This window comes from Stigmatopora nigra, chromosome 20, assembly GCF_051989575.1.
Source record: "Stigmatopora nigra isolate UIUO_SnigA chromosome 20, RoL_Snig_1.1, whole genome shotgun sequence".
Classification (NCBI taxonomy): Eukaryota; Metazoa; Chordata; class Actinopteri; order Syngnathiformes; family Syngnathidae; genus Stigmatopora; species Stigmatopora nigra.
In genome coordinates, this window is record NC_135527.1 from 3,045,355 (window position 1) to 3,064,349 (window position 18,995).

At 41.8% G+C, this 18,995-nt stretch overlaps 1 protein-coding gene and 3 non-coding genes across 4 annotated transcripts in view; 2 read left to right on the top strand and 2 right to left on the bottom strand.

The window, feature by feature from the left end:
* The window catches only part of LOC144213351 (uncharacterized), a 231,123-nt gene that overhangs the window by 138,137 nt on the left and 73,991 nt on the right, over positions 1-18,995 (top strand). The gene's annotated exons all lie outside the window — the stretch shown is intronic.
* Positions 4,575-4,646, bottom strand: trnam-cau (transfer RNA methionine (anticodon CAU)). Its single transcript has one exon. It is a non-coding gene; the product is annotated as a tRNA-Met (tRNA).
* Positions 14,885-14,956, bottom strand: trnap-agg (transfer RNA proline (anticodon AGG)). The gene has a single exon. It is a non-coding gene; the product is annotated as a tRNA-Pro (tRNA).
* Positions 15,489-15,560, top strand: trnae-uuc (transfer RNA glutamic acid (anticodon UUC)). The gene has a single exon. It is a non-coding gene; the product is annotated as a tRNA-Glu (tRNA).

Here is an 18,995-nt window from a genome sequence, read left to right on the forward strand (position 1 = left end):
CCAGGACCCACTGCGGCCCTATGTGGAACCGGTTTGAGATCACTGATGTAGAGCTTTCTTTCATTGGTGAGAGAAACACAGATTTACATTACAACCTGTCCACTAATAATATGTTTAGTGGGATGTCGATCAAAATACAAAATGACCTGATCACTGCTATTGCTGAAGTGATGAGCGAAGAGATCAAGAGGGAAGTTGATAAAGCAAGCCAGGGTCACTGGCCAATAACAGAGATGTTGTTTCTGCCATTTCCACTATAGTGGCCATACCTCGTGATGCACTTCGGTCTTTCTTTATGTAATTGTTATATGATTGTTAGGTCAAATGAAGGCGTGATTGTTTTTAATCCAAATGTTGTTGGTTTTAGTCTCCTATTTTGTTATTGGTAAAATACCTTGATTGTTATTATAGTTACAGATCTTTTTGTTTACGCATTATGAAATAATCTGTTATGATCACGTCGCGTAGCGCGACGCGATCGGGGGAAGGTTTACCCAGATGCGGAGGTGCCGAAGGAAAAGGGAGGCCGTTCCGTTGCATTTGTTTCTTGGTTTAATTAACTGGCAAAAAACGTAACATAAACAACTTGGGCTTGAAACAACTTACCATGACTGAACTGAAAACATGATCTCCCACGATGCAGACGTGACGTAAGCATGATAACGTGGAACAACTCAGGGGAACAAATCAGTCGTTCCGACGACGATCAACACAACTCATAATGCTTAAATAGCCAAGGAAAAGATAATCAGATAATTTCAACAGCTGATAACAATCATGACATCACGCCAGGAGAGGCAACCGAGCCACTCCTGACATAATCAACAACCTTGTAAATTGTTTTGATTCATGGCAATAAGAGTCGTACAAAAATGTCTATTCGAGGAGGTGCTTCAGAGTGAAGGGGAAATCCGTGTTGCTTGATGTACCTCCCCTTAAGGTTTCTTATCTGTGATCCAATCTATTTAATTAAATGTCAATAATTGAATAAGATGTCTGCCTGCAGTTATTGATAATTACAAAGAGGGGTAATTATTGATGAACCTATCCTTTGGTCCTTCAAGCCGGATCTGAACCAGCGACCTAAGGATCAAATGATAGGTTCCTCAATAATTACCCAACTTTGTAATTATCAATAACTGCAGAGGAGTAATGAAGAACAAATTTGATAGAGGCCATCGAGGGCTGGAGTTCGGCACGCTAATGTAATGTCAGTTTCATTCATTCATCTTCCATACTACACATCCTAGCAAGTGTTGCGGGGGTTGGTGGAGTCTATCCCACCAGACTTCAAGTGAAAGGCAGACAAAACCAGTCAGCCGTAGAGACAAACAACTATTTGCACTCCCAATCATACCGGCACCATTGAGAATTGAGGCCACGCCTGCCTGCAAGTCAGCCGGGTGTCCCACTGTATCCTCGGGAGACAAAGTTGGAAACCTTCACGAGGTGTCTCCTGAGAGGCTGCTCGCCGCGGCCTGCAAATTCCAACAAATACCACTCAGACCTGCCAACAAGGAACTTGGCACCCTACGTTTTTCATTCAGCCGGAGATATTTGACTGCCCCTCACCTCCGACTACCCCCCGGATGAACTAATCCGCGTTCCAGTGGCAGCTCTAGCGCTGTCTGAGGGTGATCCTCAGGCGCTTGTAGTGACTCAACAACAACAACTGCATCCTCAGAGATCTGGGATTGATTGCTATAGTTTTGTGGAAACCTTCTACAACCTCATCTCAAGTAGTGTGGCCATGTGGTCTAAGGCACTGGATTAAGCCTCCAGTCTTTCAGGAGGCGTGGGTCCAAATCCCACCACTGCCAACATTCTGTTTTGATGGGTGCAAATGGCTCTTCCCTGACATTTAAACTAAAATGTCAAAACCACTGGGGAGGGAGCCGAGTCCCGGGTGCATAAATAGGAGACTCGTGGTTTCCCACCACTGCCTTTGTTAACATCCACAAAATACATTTGTTCTGTGTTGAAGCCATCATGGATGACAGTCAATCGTTGGAAGAAAAAAAAAACCCTAAAAGAAAATTTGGAAAAACACTCTTTTGTCTAAAATTAGAAAATTGCAAAAATAGACAAAATAAACAAAAATGGGCCGAAATAGCAGAATTTCAACAAAAATTCCAAAAGAAAAATAACCCTAAAACAAAATTTGGAAAAAATACTATTTTGTGTAAAATTCGAAGATTGCAAAAAGATGCATATAAATGTATTCCTAAAATTATTGGCCTTATAATTGGGCCATTGATGACAAAAATAATATGATGAGAAAGTTATAAAAAGCAAATACATACACGTTACCAAACTTTTTAATGCCAAGTAACGGCCATAAGAAATGTCAAGCTCCCCGCGTTTGTCGGGGAATATTTGAACCACTGAGTGTCTTTCTCTGGGACAACACTGCCAAAAAAGAGAAAAGCAGTTTTTTACTTGCCAGGGGAAGTACAAGCTTACTCCTTGTTGTTGCCTTCCGCTCACATTGTGTTGTCCAAACGGCAAGTTGTGCCACGACAGTTACATAACTCTCTCACAAACCATTCAAAGTTATGACCGTGAACCTGCCACGTGACAATGTGTTGGTTTGGTAAGGGTCCCTCCACTCCATTGAGTAGTAAATCCTTATTATTGCGGCAGATGTATTCATTAAATGACACTTTCTTTCTCAGATGGCTAATGTCCCATATCACCCCACCAAAAATCACAAAGCAGGAGCCCGTCTGGGAGTTGGACCCGGGTCCCATGGCAACCTTAGCAAGAATCATACCACTAGACCAACGAACCTGGTGTTCCCCAAAAGTAACACTTTTTTTCTCAGGTAAAGTATGTGACATATCAACACCCATAATAAATCACAATTTGACAAAGCAAGCGCTTATCTGGGAGTTGGACCCAAAACCTCTCACATCCTACACAAGAATCATACCACTAGACCAAGAAGCCTAGGGTGCCTTAACAGTTACACTTTTTTTCTCATGTCCCATATCTACCCCATAATAGATCACAATTTTACAAAATAAGGGATAGTCCAGGAGTTGTGCCCGGGCCTTCTCCCACTCATTGCAAAATCATACCACTAGACCAATGAGCCTAGTCTGCTCATACCTTGACACTTTTTTTCTCAGGTGAAGAATGTGACATATCAACCCCCATAATAGATCACAATTCGACAAAGCAAGCGCTCGTCCCGGAGTTTGACCTAGGACATCTCGCCACCAGACCAATGAACCAGATGTGCTCTCTGAATGACACTTTTTTTCTCAGATGGCTAATGTCCCATATCTCCATAACTACACACATACCCCGTACAACGTTGATTTTATAATCGTGCCTACCCACAGCACAGGACACTTTCCTTCAAACTGCCCCAAATCTACCTGCCAGAGACTAGTATCAACAGGGTTTTCCAAAAATCGCCATTTCCAGGATGCAAGTCTCATTTCTCAAATGAACCATCACACCCTTTCGCGCATTTGGAGCCTCAGTCACAACATGCTGGCATTTACGTACTCACTAGGGATGCCGTCAGAAGGGTGTTGTAGACGCCGTGCACACGGTCCCTTTCTCAGACGTCGATAAGTAGCGCCTGGCTTCCCGCTTGGGCATATTGACCTCCAAGGCTCTTAAGACCAAAATGTTAGGTACATCAATAATTATTCTTCAATATAATTATAAAACAATACAGGGGGACACCTAATTCAATTATATATATTTAATTAATTTGGCATCTCTGGTGATCCACTTTCAAGGGAGAATACATTCCGACATCGTCCTTGTAACGAATAATTCTACCGTGCGGTAATTTCTCCTGCCCCTTTAAGGCCATAAATCAAAACAATTAAAATGTTATTGATTAATCCAACTGCGTAAGCAAAATCAACACCTGCAACAATCATAGCATATCAAGTATTCAATAATAACAATTAAGGGGAAACTCAAAACAAAACTCCATTGAAATTTAAACCAACAAGCCTTCATTCCACATTCTAATGCCACAAAGAAGCGGAAAGAGCGTCACGATTTACGACAATATGCGAGTAATCACGAAGGTTGCTTGGATAGCGATCTTGCTGCATCCAATCCAATTTGACTGGAGGGTTTGCAGTCAAAATAAATTGAATATCCCTCCCTGTCAATGGCAGCTAATGACACTTACTAAAATCAGCCTAAGATGTGAGTTTTTGGAATGTAGGAGGAGACCGGAGTACCCGGAGGAAACCCACACAGGCTTTTGGAGAACATCCTAACTCCACACAGGTGGACTGACCTGTTCTTGAACCCAGAACCCCAGAGCTGTGAGGCCACCCGCACCACCGGGCCATCCCGAATGTAAATTCAATAAATCAAAAAATCTTGTTTTTATTCGATTCCAATACTCTGAAAATGACAAATTGGGCCCGATTTTCGTAAAATTCTGATACGATTTTTGATCAGTGGGCATCCTTAAGAAGAATGTGAAGTGAGTTATTAATTTTAAAAATTAAAAATTGTCAAGATCAGTTTTTCACAGCAACTGCAATACTTGAAAGTGAGGTATTTTGCTTCTGAAAATAAGAAATGATTGTAAGTAGCAGAGAATGGTTTCGATCCATTGACCTCTGGGTTATGGGCCCAGCACGCTTCCGCTGCGCCACTCTGCTTCTTCTTGCATGTCATATGACAAGTTGACTCACAAATCAAATCAATCAGACTAATCCAAGCCGACATACAGTGGCACGTGACGATTCCCAACTGCTGCCGGAGCTCCTGAGGACCACCAGCACAAGCACCTCAGTCTCGACTGTGGACTGTCACACCCACGGCGAGTTCTGCATTTTAGTCATCCATTTTGCACTTCCATTTGAATGAAAAACACAAATACAAGGAGTTCGGCGGCGCAAACAACATAATCAAGATACCATGTCGAGTTTAAAATGGCACTTTAGCTAATAGCTAATGTTACTTTACAAATCGAGCAGGAAGATTTTTTTTGTTTTACCAGTATGAGTTCTTGTGTTTTTTAAAAGTGTTCTTGTGATTGGATGTTTGATCACAGGGAAAGAATATTTTTTCTGTGTGTGGATTAGTTCTGTGATGCTTTACATTGGCCTTCCAAGTGAATGTTTAACTACAAACTGACAAAGAAAATATGTCTAACCTGTCTGGGTTCTTTTGTGTGATTTTAAGGTCTTTTGGCAACTGAATTTTTGACAACAGACTGAGCAGGAAAAAGGTTTTTCACCTGAATGGGTTTTTGTGGATTTTCGATATTATAAAAACATAGTTAATCATACCACACGTCAAAAAGCTGTCACAAGCGTACTACCCGTGTGTATCTTCTCAAATTAAAACTTTCTTTAAACTTTACAAGCTTATTCCCTACAATGTTTGCAGTTGTTTAAATATATAGATGTTATCTAACCTTTTTAGTTGGTCTGATAAGATTTATGTCAGAAACTGTATTGTAATATAAGTTGAATATTAACATTTTGAAATTGAAAAGGGGTCTATATTTATTTATTGACATATGCCGCCGTAGTAGGGCGCCGTTCAAAGCGGCTGCTTGTTGCAATAGCTCCCTAAGCCCTCACTCGAATTCTGTGTTTGTACAGCTTTTTTACGGATTTTTATCCTTTATTTTATGTTTTTATTGTCTCTTAAGACTTTACTTGTTACTTCACTTTATATATTATATTCGATACTTTAATGTTTTGGGACTTTACTTTCAAGACTCTACTCCAAAACTCAAGCTGTGCGAGAGGCAGTCTTTGATCTACTAGTTCAGTCCATCTTTTCAAATTCAAATTTCACATTTTTGGACACTATTTTTGACCCACCCAGCCTTGCCTATGCTGCTTTACACGAAGGATCAGCTGTTAGCGCTATGCAACACCGGGATTCCCCTGGACCTGGACTTTGACCTCCCCGCTGAGTTAAAGAGGAAGAGAAGAGGATGCAGGGCCGGACGAAAATGTCAGGAGAAAAAGCGACGCTTCAGACCCAGCATTCCATCTATTATTATGGGGAACGTAAGATCTCTCCCCAACAAAATGGAAGAGCTAACGGCGCTGACCAAACAACAAGGACAATATCGGAGCACCTGCATTATCTGCTTCACGGAGACCTGGCTGGATGAGCGAATACCAGACTCTCTCATCTCCTTGGATGGCTTTCAGCTGGTGAGGGCGGACAGGGACGCTGAGGAGAGCAGTAGGAAGAAAGGTGGGGGACTAGCTGTCTTTATTAACAGTAGATGGTGCAGTCCTGGGCATATTACCGTGAAGGAGCAATTTTGCACTCGAGACATCGAGCTAGTAGCTGTTAGCATCAGCCCGTTTTACATCCCCCGGGAGTTCTCGCACGTCATCATAATAACTGTGTATATACCTCCTTCGGCCGATGCGGCAGTGGCTCGTGAGCTGCTCCACACTACTCTGTCCCGGCTACAGACGTCACACCCCGAGTCTCTCCTTCTTATCTCTGGTGATTTTAACCATGCTCCCTTGACTTCGACTCTCCCCACCTTCACTCAGTATGTGAAGTGCCACACCAGGGAACAAAAAACTCTGGACCTGCTGTATGCCAACACAAAGGAGGCATACAGCTCAGTCCCCCTGCTCCCACTGGGCCGCTCAGACCACAACCTGGTCCATCTGATCCCCACCTACATCCCTTTGGTCAGGAAAATAAAACCTACCACGAGGATCATACAAAGATGGACCGAGGAGACCAGCATGGTACTGAGGGACTGTTTTGAGACAACTGACTGGGAGGTGCTGTGCAAATCACGTGGGGAAGACATCGGCAGCTTGACCCACTGCATCACAGATTACATTAACTTCTGTGTTGAGAACATCGTACCCTACAAGAAGGTCCGTTGTTACTCCAACAATAAGCCGTGGGTCACCAGGGATCTAAGGGCCCTCCTGAACAAGAAGAAGAGGGCTTTCAGGTCTGGGGAGAAGGAGAGTCTCAAAACGGTCCAGAAGGAGCTGAAGAGAGGGATAAGGAAGGGAAAGACCAGCTACAGGAAGAGGCTAGAGAAGCAACTCCAAAGAGGCAACACCAAAGAGGTCTGACGAAGCTTGAGGACCATCTCGGGCCATGGAGGCAACAGTGGGAGAGGCTCGGAGTCCGGAGACGGGGAGTGGGCCAATGAACTGAATCAGTTCTTTAACAGATTCAGCCCTGCCCCTGCTCCCCTAACCCCCAGACCAGAAGCAACTCTCCCCCCTCGTTCTCCTCTTCCTCCCCCTCTTCCTGCCCCTCTTCCACCGGTCTCTGCATCTCTGTCGATCAGGTGACAAAACAACTAAAGAAGATCGAGGCAAGGAAGGCTACCGGTCCAGACGGCCTCAGCTCCAGACTACTGAGAGAGTGAGCGGATCAGCTTGGCACAATGATTCTGCATATTTTCAACATCAGCCTCAGTCTGCAGAAGGTCCCCACCTTGTGGAAAACTTCCTGCGTGGTCCCAGTCCCAAAGCCTGCGAACCCCAGGGAGCCAAACCACTTCAGGCACTAACCTCTCACCTGATCAAGACACTGGAGAGGATCATCCTCAACCACCTGAGGCCCCTGATGAATGCAGAGCTGGACCCTCTGCAGTTCGCCTCTCGTCCAGGCATTGGTGTGGAAGATGCTACCACCTACCTGATGCACAGGTCTCTTTCACACCTGGAGAACTCAGGAAGCACGGTGAGAATTATGTTTTTTGACCTCTCCAGTGCATTCAACACCATTCAGCCGGTCCTTCTGAGAGGGAAACTGGAGGTGGCTGGAGTAAGGAACCACCTAGCCGCATGGATCATCGACTTCCTCACCGACAGACCACAATATGTGAGACTCCAGGACTGTACGTCTGATGTGGTGTGAAGTTGCTTAAAACAGGTGTCAGGTTCATTAATAATTACCTTCGTCCGTAATTATCAATAACTGCAGGAAGACATCTTATTCAATTATTGACATTGAATTAAATAGAAATGGATACAACAGGTAAAAGCCTCCGGAAGGGAGAGTTACAGCAAGTGTCCCTTACAACTTCCGAACGTCTCCTCGAATAGACATTTTCGTCCTATTCTTATGGTCACAAGTTACAGAGTTGTTGATCATTCCATCACGTATGAGTAAAAACAACATCTGGGACTACAATAACAATCAAGGTATTTTACTAATAACAAAAACAGGGACTAGACCTAACAACATTTAGATTAGAGTAATTATACAACCTCCTTGACCTAAGAATCATATAATATAATCATAATCATATAATCGTTACATACAGAAAAACCCGAAGTGTACGGTTACATAACGATAACAATATTCTTGTTATTGTCCGAATAGCCCTGTCCTCGTCACCAAGGGCCCACCAAATCTCAAGGACCCAGATTGGGTGGATTGTTTGTATAACCATCCTGGAACAGGCTGTCTAGGTTAAAGATGAATTGGCGTGACCTCAACACTTTTGAAAAACAGAAAGAGAATGATTTAAACAAAGTAATGAATTAATACAGAGAAAAGAAAGAGAATGATTTAATAAAGAAATGAATTAATATAACTATTATAATAGTAAAACAGAACAAACCCAACATTCCCCCGTTTTTATAATATGTATGTTATTAGTCATTTCTTAGTAATCACTAAATGGAAATGTCGGTGACTGCGATTTTATCCGCCTACTCCTTACTCCCATGGCTGGTCTGAAAGAGAAAAAACATAATTATATTCGTCCAATTGGTCCTCGGATTTACCGTACTCCTGGACCTCACTGCTTTCCCCAAACCGTCCCATAAGATACAACTCATGTACTTTAGAATTTGTAGGGGCCATTGCAGTAGTTATAAGTCGGCTTAGCAAGGAGCGCAAACAGGGGATACTACATCACCCACACAATGTTAGGATAGCGGTAATTGTGCCTATAGTCCAAATCTTTAGATTTTCCAAAGGTCTTATCCCACCAATCTGACAATGCGGACGTATCTACTCCAGAGTGCTCTTGCATATTGCGGTTCAGTGTTTGCAGGCCAGTAATGGCCCTGGTGAGAGATTCACTGGGTGACGCGTTGTTCGGTATGAAGGTGGAACATTGTTTTCCAAACATTGCACACACGCCCCCTGTTTCAAGGATCATATCCACCGCTATGCGATTCTGGAACGCCATCAGACTGGTAGCTGCCAGTTGTTCCTTCATGGCCACAAATCCCTGTTCAGTATAATTTCCAAGTTTTGAACATTGTAATGTAAGTAATTTATTCTATCCACATTTTTGTTTGGGGTGATTAGAAGGAAGATAGACTCCCAACCTGCTGCGATCTGATTAGCCAGCTTATACTCATCTGGTACGCCCCGGGGGATGCCAATCGCATCAATGTATGTTGGATCTCCTTCCCTCCATGCCTCTCGACGATGTCGGGAGGGTCGACCCTTCACCTCCGAATTATGAGCCGCCAATTGTATCTCCTCCGCTGTGGATGGAAAAACAGACATCGGTAAGAGCAGTGAGACCAAAGTACCTAGTCCTGCCGCGTTTCGGCAGGAGTCGTATAATTTATCTACCACCCCGCCACCATAGGCCAGAACGTGGTATCAGGGGTGTAGTTTGTTTTAGAACGCCGGTACACCACGTCTCATTTATCGCCCCCAGCTTCAGACCATGCCCTGTAAGGTTTAAGCAGGTAAAATGATTAAACAGTGGAAAAATTGACTTCCTATTTACCGCGTAACAGGATAAACACTGCTTCAATATTTTTTTTCTTGCCAAGTAGGACACGTTTTTTCATTTGTAAAAACACTTTTCCCCAAATGAATGGTGATTTAGGGAGTTGTTAGATCCCATCGTATTTTCCCTTGTCTGGTAGGTTATCCTAATCCTTTGTAAGATGGTTTAGTCTCAATTGAAACCATATGGAGACGTCAAACCCAATATAAAAGAGTTCCCTATAGTTTTATGGTATTGCTTGCTGAGCAATAATCTTTTCAATTAATATTGGTGTTTCCCGTATCTTATTAAGTCAGAAAGTTTATCTTACCCGTCCCCTCAATGTTTCAATTGAGACCACCCTTTTACCAAAGTAGCTCCACATAGTGCTTGCCTTCTTTACACTCCATTAACAGCGCCCAATTATCCCCCGTTTGGGAAATCCCTGTTTCAGAAATAATTTTCACAGGTTAATATTTCAGTCCAAGCTTTCCAATCTTGACCAATTTCTGCAACAAGGCTTTTCCCAATCTTCAATTTTCTGCTGTTAATGTACCACACATATTTCCCACCATAGATTGCCCCTTTGTATGGCAACCGGGGCGTCGCCGAGTCCAAATATATATTTTCATTTTGGAAATTTGATTTAGTAGGTAATGTTAATTAAATGTAAATGTGTATGTTTCTCGGTTTACCCTCCCGTAAGAAGGTGTATCCTCAATTGAAACGCCTCCGCCTTTTTCTCCAACTGGAGAAAACAACCCTACTGTGGAAAGGAATAGAATCACAATCATCATTAATCTCATTGCCCCAAAAGCAATAATTGTTTTCAACATGACTTTTTGTCTTTGTTTAGGGAGTTTTCCTCTTGAAACGTTTCAATTTAGACAACCTTCTTACTGTGGGAAAGGTGCATCCGTGTCCCCTTTCAGTAACAAGGACCCTCCCACTTTGCGTTGCTCCGATGTTTCTTCTTTTATGCTGCTTATCAGCATCCAGTCTTCAAGAATCACCGTCGCTTCGTCCGTTTCCTGTTGACAAGCAAAATCTCCCTCTGATAGTCTAAATTTGGTGTGTGCGTTTTTTTTTTTCTCTGATAGATTCGCCTCATCATCCAATTGTCATTGTGTAGTGAATAATAACAATTTGTAAGGTCTACCAAACAGGACTTCATATAAGGTCCGCCAATTGTGGATGGTAGACAACTATTATATTAACAAAATGGGAGCCATTATCACTATAAATAGTTTCTGGAATTCCATATCGTGGAATGATATCCATATGATCTAATAAAAATAAAATAAAATCTATATGTATTTTTTGAAATGGATATGTGGGTATGCATATAGATTTAAACCCTAAGCCTTGTAGTGCCGTTGTAGCAAGGCCACCTCCCCCTTGTCGAGACATAGGTCTTCCCTTGACTCAAGCCCAAATTATTTTCTTTATTGATCTTTTATTGATAGATTATGTCTCGGTGGTCTGCCAATCAAAAAACACAAAAAGACAAACTATCATTCACGCTCACACTCATAAACAGAAGAATTTAGTGTGTTCAACCAGTCTAGCATCCATAATTTCATTTTGTGGGAGTAAACTGGAGTACCCGGAGAAAATCCACAAATTCTCGAGGACGCCATGAATACCCCACATTCCGGAAGGTCTGGATCCACCCCGCATTCAATTAGTAGATCCTTTAATATACACACACCCACTCTAGCATTTTAACCGTTTGTAAAAAATTACCTTCAAGTTTCACACAAAGTTATATCCTTTTTAATGCTATCAGTTTACCTGTTTGTTCCCCGAATTGAGGTGGGAATAGTTTCACATCTAAAGTTTTTATTTTTTACAGCCGCCATGACCTAATGGCCCCCTATCATGTTTTTGGAAAATCCCAATTCCCTCTAATAGCATGCCAATCACCTTTTAATGCGGCCATCCAATTTTGTTTCTACTTGTTTCAGGTGATAAGATAATCTCCCCCATTTGTAAAACAAATTCATCCACGCCTCTTTTATACAACATGACGCCTATGGCCTTTATTACGTCGCCTTGACTCCAAATTCTATGAACCAAGATAACACGCCGAATTTGTAAGCGAATTTCCCCCATCCCATTTTGTTCATAGACAACCCATCTACCTAAAAGCATCACTTGTTTCAAAACATGAAAGGCCCCACTAGAATTCGTGCATCCAGCGCCAAATAGAGCCTATTTACACATTTGCCTCAAACTTGTTTTAGATATGGGGTCCCCAATTTCCCAAAATTTCCCAGAATTCATGTACCAACACATCCTGTCAAAATCCATAGCGACTAACAACCTGTTTCTAAGCCAGATTTTGGAATTTGGAGAATCTTTCCTTTCCCCCCCTTATCTAAGCTTGTTATTGCCACTCGTTATCACTGTAACATTCAGGCGTATCAACCCCATCGTTGCAATGGTACAAATTTCAAGCTAAAGTTCTCACCAATTTGCATGCCCTTAAAGCCGTAAAAGCAACGTTATTTGGTTGTATCAATTGACCAATGCTTATCCAATCCGTAATATCCTTAAAGTCATCAATACGACCTGTGACAACGCATATTTCCTCCCGCCAGGACAACAGACAATGTTCTTTCAAGTGCACTTTGAAAAACATTCCATGTTACTCCATTCTTAGGGAAAATATGCTCATCCTAAACCAATTATTTTATTTACAATTCACCTAATTATTTGGATGAATGCCATGAATTTTATCATGCCAATATTGCATTGTAAATTTCCCATCTGATGTCGTTAACAGCCAAATAATTCAATACCTACTATATACTTTGTAAACCACCTCATATGATGTCTACTTAAGACAAGAGTCATTACCCATAGCTCCCTGTTACCAAAACAAAAACCTACAACAATTAAATTAGAGAAATCAACCTTTTGTTAGGCATTTCCTAATTACAATTTTTAATGTTTTAAAAACCTTATTGTCACCAATATACCATAATATTGTAAATTTTGTCATCCTGGCCTTTTCCTTAACCAGCCAACCTCCTGGATTAAAGTATTTTGAACAATCAAAATATTCAGAAATAGTATTAATATTATTTTATTCTCCAAAAGCTAGTTTCCTTTAACTAAGAGCCCTTTGAAATCCACAATTGCTCAAAAATGACTACCCAATTTCAAAGCTTTTTACCAAATTAACCATTTACTAAACAGATTTTCTATCACCTTAATATACATTTCTGTTTAAAACCCAAAAAATAAATGCGAAAGCATTCGCATAACCTTGCATTCCTTGCAGACCATGTATTGTTCTTATTCTGAAAAGTCCAAACAGAAAACGCCATAAGCCGTTAACAATGACCTCCACTCTGCGAAAGCAGCATTGCTATCTTCTGTTTACAACCCGGCGAGTCAACATTTGAAACGTGGCCTCTTATTCCCTGTGCCCAAAATAAAATGCTTTTTAGAGAAGACAACCATTAAACAGACAAATTAACCCCTCTTCCGATATCCAACTACATCACAATATTTTTCCCAGACCCCATATTCAGAATATGTATGCTGCAAGCACAACAATATAGCAAAAACCCATTTTCTGCCCTCAAGTTTGCTTCAGCACTCCCAAGGCCCCATATTATTATTGTAATGTCTTCACGGAAGGGATCCACAAAATTTTAGTCGTTTACAGGGTCCGCGCGCACCCCAAAGGCTAACACAGTCAAATCGTCTGTCCCGCGGCCCACATGTTTCACTCGCATCTAATCAGCCGCCGCTGCACCAGAGCGCTTCTCCCGCAGTCGACACATTCTTTGGCAATCTAGAGCATAATAAAAAACATAGATGACATTCTCTGCTAAACATTTAAATGATCATTTTGTATATATTCTTTCGTCTTTTTAAACACCATCTTCCCGCTAGCGGAGGGGATCAAAAACCAAGCTGCAATAAGCCATCACATTGCTGTAAATTGACAGTACATATAGGTTATATTAACAAAGCACCACCAGCTTGCTGCGAAATAACCATTCTAATTGTTGTTATACAAGCCCAAGCATCACAAAAAAACCCAATTTAATTGTAATCACAAAACGTCATACCTGGATTAACCAAATCAAATACCAGTGTCTCCATTAATTTTCTAGCTCAACATTCTCGTATCCAAAATATATAAATAAAGTATTCTAGTTTTTACTCTATTTTTTTTAAATTACATTTGAATATTTCGTAATACATTCCTATTTACTTTAGTTTGGCCTTTATACTTTTTACTTTAATGATGAGGGATGAGTATGTTAAAACGTTAGTCTTTTTTCTGTTTATTTTTAACATGTTCTGTTAACGGATGCATTTTTTTTTATATGTATCATATCTTGTGCTGACCTGAGAAATTTGAGATACTAGGAAAATTCGGAAATTTTTTTTTCCTTGAGATACGAGCACAACAGATGGTTTCCGATTGTGAGTCGGTGGAAAATTAGAATGGTAAAGATGTTTTTCTGTTGTAACATCCTGTTTTATTTAATTTTTCAGGATGTAACTGATACATTTGTATTTTGTTCATTTTTATGGGAAGAATTGACTTGAGATACAGGTAAATTGACATACTAGCTCAATGCCGCAGTAAGCTCGCATCTGAAGATAATACTATTTTGCCCCCAAGATGGCGCTGTCACCCGGAAGCCACTGGCAATAGCTCTGTCCACTTTTATTAGTTTTTCGTGTTTTAAAGCCCCTCTCTTTTTTTTAAATTACATTTGAATATTTCTTAATACATTCCTTTTTACTTTACTTTGTACTTTATACTTGAATGATGAGTGATGAGTACGTTAATAATTCAGTCCTTTTTTTCTGTTTATGTTTAACATGTCCTGTTAACGGATGCAGTTTTTTATATGTATCATATCTTGTGCTGTTTGAAAGTCGATGTGGCCCCCGGGCCGAAAGGTTTTCCCACCTCTGCACTAGACAGACGAGCCAGGGGCGCCCATACAGTAACACTTTTTTCCTTAGTTGGCTATTGTCCCATATTACCCCATTATAGATCATAATTTGACAAAACCAGGACTCGTCCGGGAGTAGAACCTCTCACACCCAAAGTCAGAATCATATCACTAGACTAATGAGCCAGGGGTGCCCATTTGCTTACACTTTTTTTCAAGTGGCCAATGTGCCATATTACCCCCCATAATAGATCACAATTGGATAAAATTCGGGCTCGTCCGGGAGTTGGACCCGGGACCTCTCGCACCCTAAGCGAGAATCATACCACTAGACCAACGAGCCAGGGATGCCTTAGACAGATATTTTCACAGGTACCTCATGTTCCATATCACCCCATCATAGATCACAATTCGACATAGGAAAATAGAGAGAACTCGGGATCGTAACAAGTCACCGAGTTCTCGTTCCAAGCTTCAATTTTTTGTTTTGTCATTTATTTCAAATATTAACAACAACAAGTGTTTAATTGCATTCTAGTTTCATAAACATACTTGAGAGCAGGTTATCAACAAAAAGAAAATGCAGTATCAGTTAAGAAAAACAACTGGACAAGACAGGTCAAAAAAGTGAAACAAATCGAAAAGTACATCTAAATATGAGAAAAGAAATTCTTATCCTTAGTGTTGGACAGCATTCTGTAATCCTATTATATATGTGTGTATTTAACCATTTTTGTATGAAAGCTTCTTCTTTCTTGGTCGCAATAAGCCTTTCCCGGTTTTAACCAAGTCGATGTCTGTTGCTAATGATGTGGTTATTTATCGAGTCTATCGTCCAAGCTTCTAAATCATCTGGATCTGCTTCCAATGAAACATCCCATATGGTCTAGCGGTTAGGATTCCTGGTTTTCACCCAGGTGGCCCGGGTTCGACTCCCGGTATGGGAAACATTATACTAGACACCTGTAATTAGATGTGTTGTGACAAGCAACTTTTTATGGTCTCAAGTTTTTTTTTTCTTTTTCAAATGAATGACAACAAAACACAACACAATTTGACGAAAAGCGATACATATGACCCTCTTGTTCTTATAGATGTGGTGTCATTGACTGAACAACTCCCTCCTCTGGCTAGCGGAGGAAGTTCTTGGCCTTAATGAGTGGACAGAATTATGCGCTTGGTGACCTGAGACAGGCCAAGTCAGCTTCCTGCACTCAACATCAGCTACAAATGATAGAAGAAGAGGCAGGAACTACTAGATATCCTCATGAAATTCCATTGACCCAGGTATCAGACGCCTTATTTAAGGCAATTGAAAATGCCTTCCCAAGCCCTCATGATTGTTTACACAAACCGATTAAGCTGGAGGTCCGGTGCACTATGGACAATTTGTTAAAAACTGGATAGAAAGCACCGGCCGCCATCCATCTGGCATATTTGAGAGTGAAACCTTGTTCAGAACAGCTGTTGTTGCGGGTCTTCCGGAACCTGTGAAAAAGGAATTGAAGAAGGACCCAGACTTGTTGACAGGTGACGAACTTAGATTTAAACGTCACCTGACTCACCATTAGAAGATGTATGATGAAGAAAAGGTCAAAGAAAAAAACAAATCAAAAAATTTGACCTCTGCCCTGTTAAACCTCCAACTTTCCAATTTACATAGTGAAGCCAAACAATCCAAACAGGATCGACTGGGCAATCTGCCCAGATGTTCCAGGGTTATGATGAGGCCCGAGATGATGGTCAGTTCAATGGTGGATGCGGTGGTCGCGGGTGCGGTTTCTCTGGTGGCCGGGGAAGAGGGTACTTGGGACAAGGCCAACAGGGCAACTGTTTTGTGTGTGGCGTTATTGGTCACTGGGCACGTGATTGCCCCAGCCAGCAGCAGCAACAGCAGCAACCATTCCCACAGCAACCACTGGCACAGCAGTATGGCCCACCACAGCAACAACGGCAGTATGGCCCACCACAGCAATAACGGCAGTATGGCCCACCACAGCAAGAACGGCCTTTGTGAGGTGGAGGACGAAGCACTGGCAGACCATGGCAGCCCCAGCAAACGGCTCAGTCACCTGGACAATATTACCAGGACGGAGATGATCGCTATGGTCCATGGGATCCTACATGCTCCGAATAGGGGTGCCTGAGAGGATCAAGAAGCAGTGGTACGGCAGACCCAATGCTTCACATGAAAGTCAACGGCGTACAAATATCAGCTTTGGTGGACACGGGGGCAACACACACTCACCCGCTCGCCCCCAGTTGTCTCTCCTCTTCCGCCGTGACTTTGGTCGGCTACTCGGGTTCTCCTCAAGCTCTGCCTATTACCCGACTGAAAAACTTCTTAAAGTAATTGACTGGCAGCCCACTGGCATGCATTTGTAATGTTTATAGAAAGTTTTAATTTAGGAAAATGCACACTGGTAGTACGTTTGTGACACCTTTCTGATATGTGGTAAGATTAACTATGTTTTTATAATATCGAAAATCCACAAGAACCCAAAAAGGTGAAAAACCTTTATCATGCTCAGTCTTTAGTCAAAAATTAAGTTGCAAAACACCTTAAAATCACACGAAAGAACCTAGGCAGGTTAAACATATTTTCTTTGTCAGTTTGTAGTTAAACATTCACTTGGAAGGCCAATTTAAAGCGTCACAGAACGAATCCACAAAGGAAAAAAACTTTTCCCTGCCCAGTGTGTGGTCAAACATTCAATCACAAGAACATCTTGATTTTGTTAATTGCGCTGCTGAATGTCTCGTATTTGTGTTTTTCATTGAAATGGAAGTTTTTAACTGCAAAGGGGATGACTCTGTAAATTGCAGAACTCACCGTGGATGTGACAGTCCACAGTCGAGCTTGTGCTGGCGGTCTTCAGGAGCTCCGGCAGCAGGTGGGAATCGTCACGTGCCTCTGTATGTCTGCTTGGATTAGTCTGATTAGATTTGTGAGTCAGCTTGTCATGTCACCATTGAGAAGAAGCAGAGTGGCGCAGCGGAAGCGTGCTGGGCCCATAACCCAGAGGTCAATGAATCGAAACCATTCTCTGCTACTTATAATTATTTCCTTTTATGCAGAAGCAAAATACCTCACTTTCAAGTGTTGCAGTTGCTGTGAAAAAAATGTTCTTGCAAATTAGGAATTCAGCAAAAGTTACCTTTTCTCACTTCATATTCTTCTGATCAAAAATCCGATCTTGACAATTATTAATTCTGTAAATTAATAACTCACTTCACATTCTTCATAAGGATTGCCCACCGATCGAAAATCGTATCAGAATTTATTAGAAATCGGGCCCGATCGCGTCATTTTCTGAGTATTGGAATCGGGTTAAAACAAGATTTTTTTTATGTACTGAGTGACATTTGGGGGGGACCGGTGGTGCGGGTGGCCTCACAGCTCTGGGGTTCTGGGTTCAAGAAAAGGTCGGTCCACCCGTTTGGAGTTTGCATGTTCTTCCCAGGCCTGCGTGGGTTTCCTCCAGGTAATCGGGTCTCCTCCCACATTCCAACAACATGCATGTTAGGCTGATTGGACATTCTAAATTGCCACTAAGTGTGAGCGTCATTAGCTGCCATTGACAGGTAGAGATGTCCAATCCATTTTGACTGCAATCCCTCCAGTCAAATTGGATTGGATGCCTCTCGTCGTCAATGGGAGGGAAATAGGATCACTTGCTCTGGCAGATAATGTGTTAAGATAGCAAGAAACAAAATGATCCATAAGGGTCAGGCTAAAATGACCTGACACATTTGTAGGTTTAAAAAAAAAAAAAAAGTCAAGAATCAAAAATGTGTTTTAATTTTATGAACCTAAAATGAAAAAAAATCCCACAAAGCTCTGATTTTTGGAGTGCAACGGCTGAGTCAAGTGCACGGCTTCATACGAGGTGAGCCTCTCAAATGCTGTGAAACATTGCACAAATGACATTCATAATTTCCATTTTCTGAACGGCTCTATCCTCTCCAGGGTTATGCTGTAGTTTATTTCAGCTGACTTCAGGCCAGAGGCAGGTGACACCCTGAATCAGTGAACAGATGATCGCAGGGCACAAAGAGACAACCATTCACGCACACACTCATACCTAGGTTAATTTAGTGTCCAATCGGCCTACCATGCATGCTTTTTTAGGAATGCGGGAGGAAAACGGAGTACCCTGAGAAACCCCACGCAAGCCCAGGGAGAACATGCAAACTCCACGCAGCTGGACCGACTTGGATTTGAACCCAGGACTCCAGAGCTGTGAGGTCGATGTGCTAACCACTTGCATCACTGGGCTGAAGCTTAGTTCTTATTTGTTGATTATTTTTTGTCTGTATGTTGTTGATATTTGTGCACTACATGGTGAAAGCATTAAATCTCATTACACTTGTACGGCAGT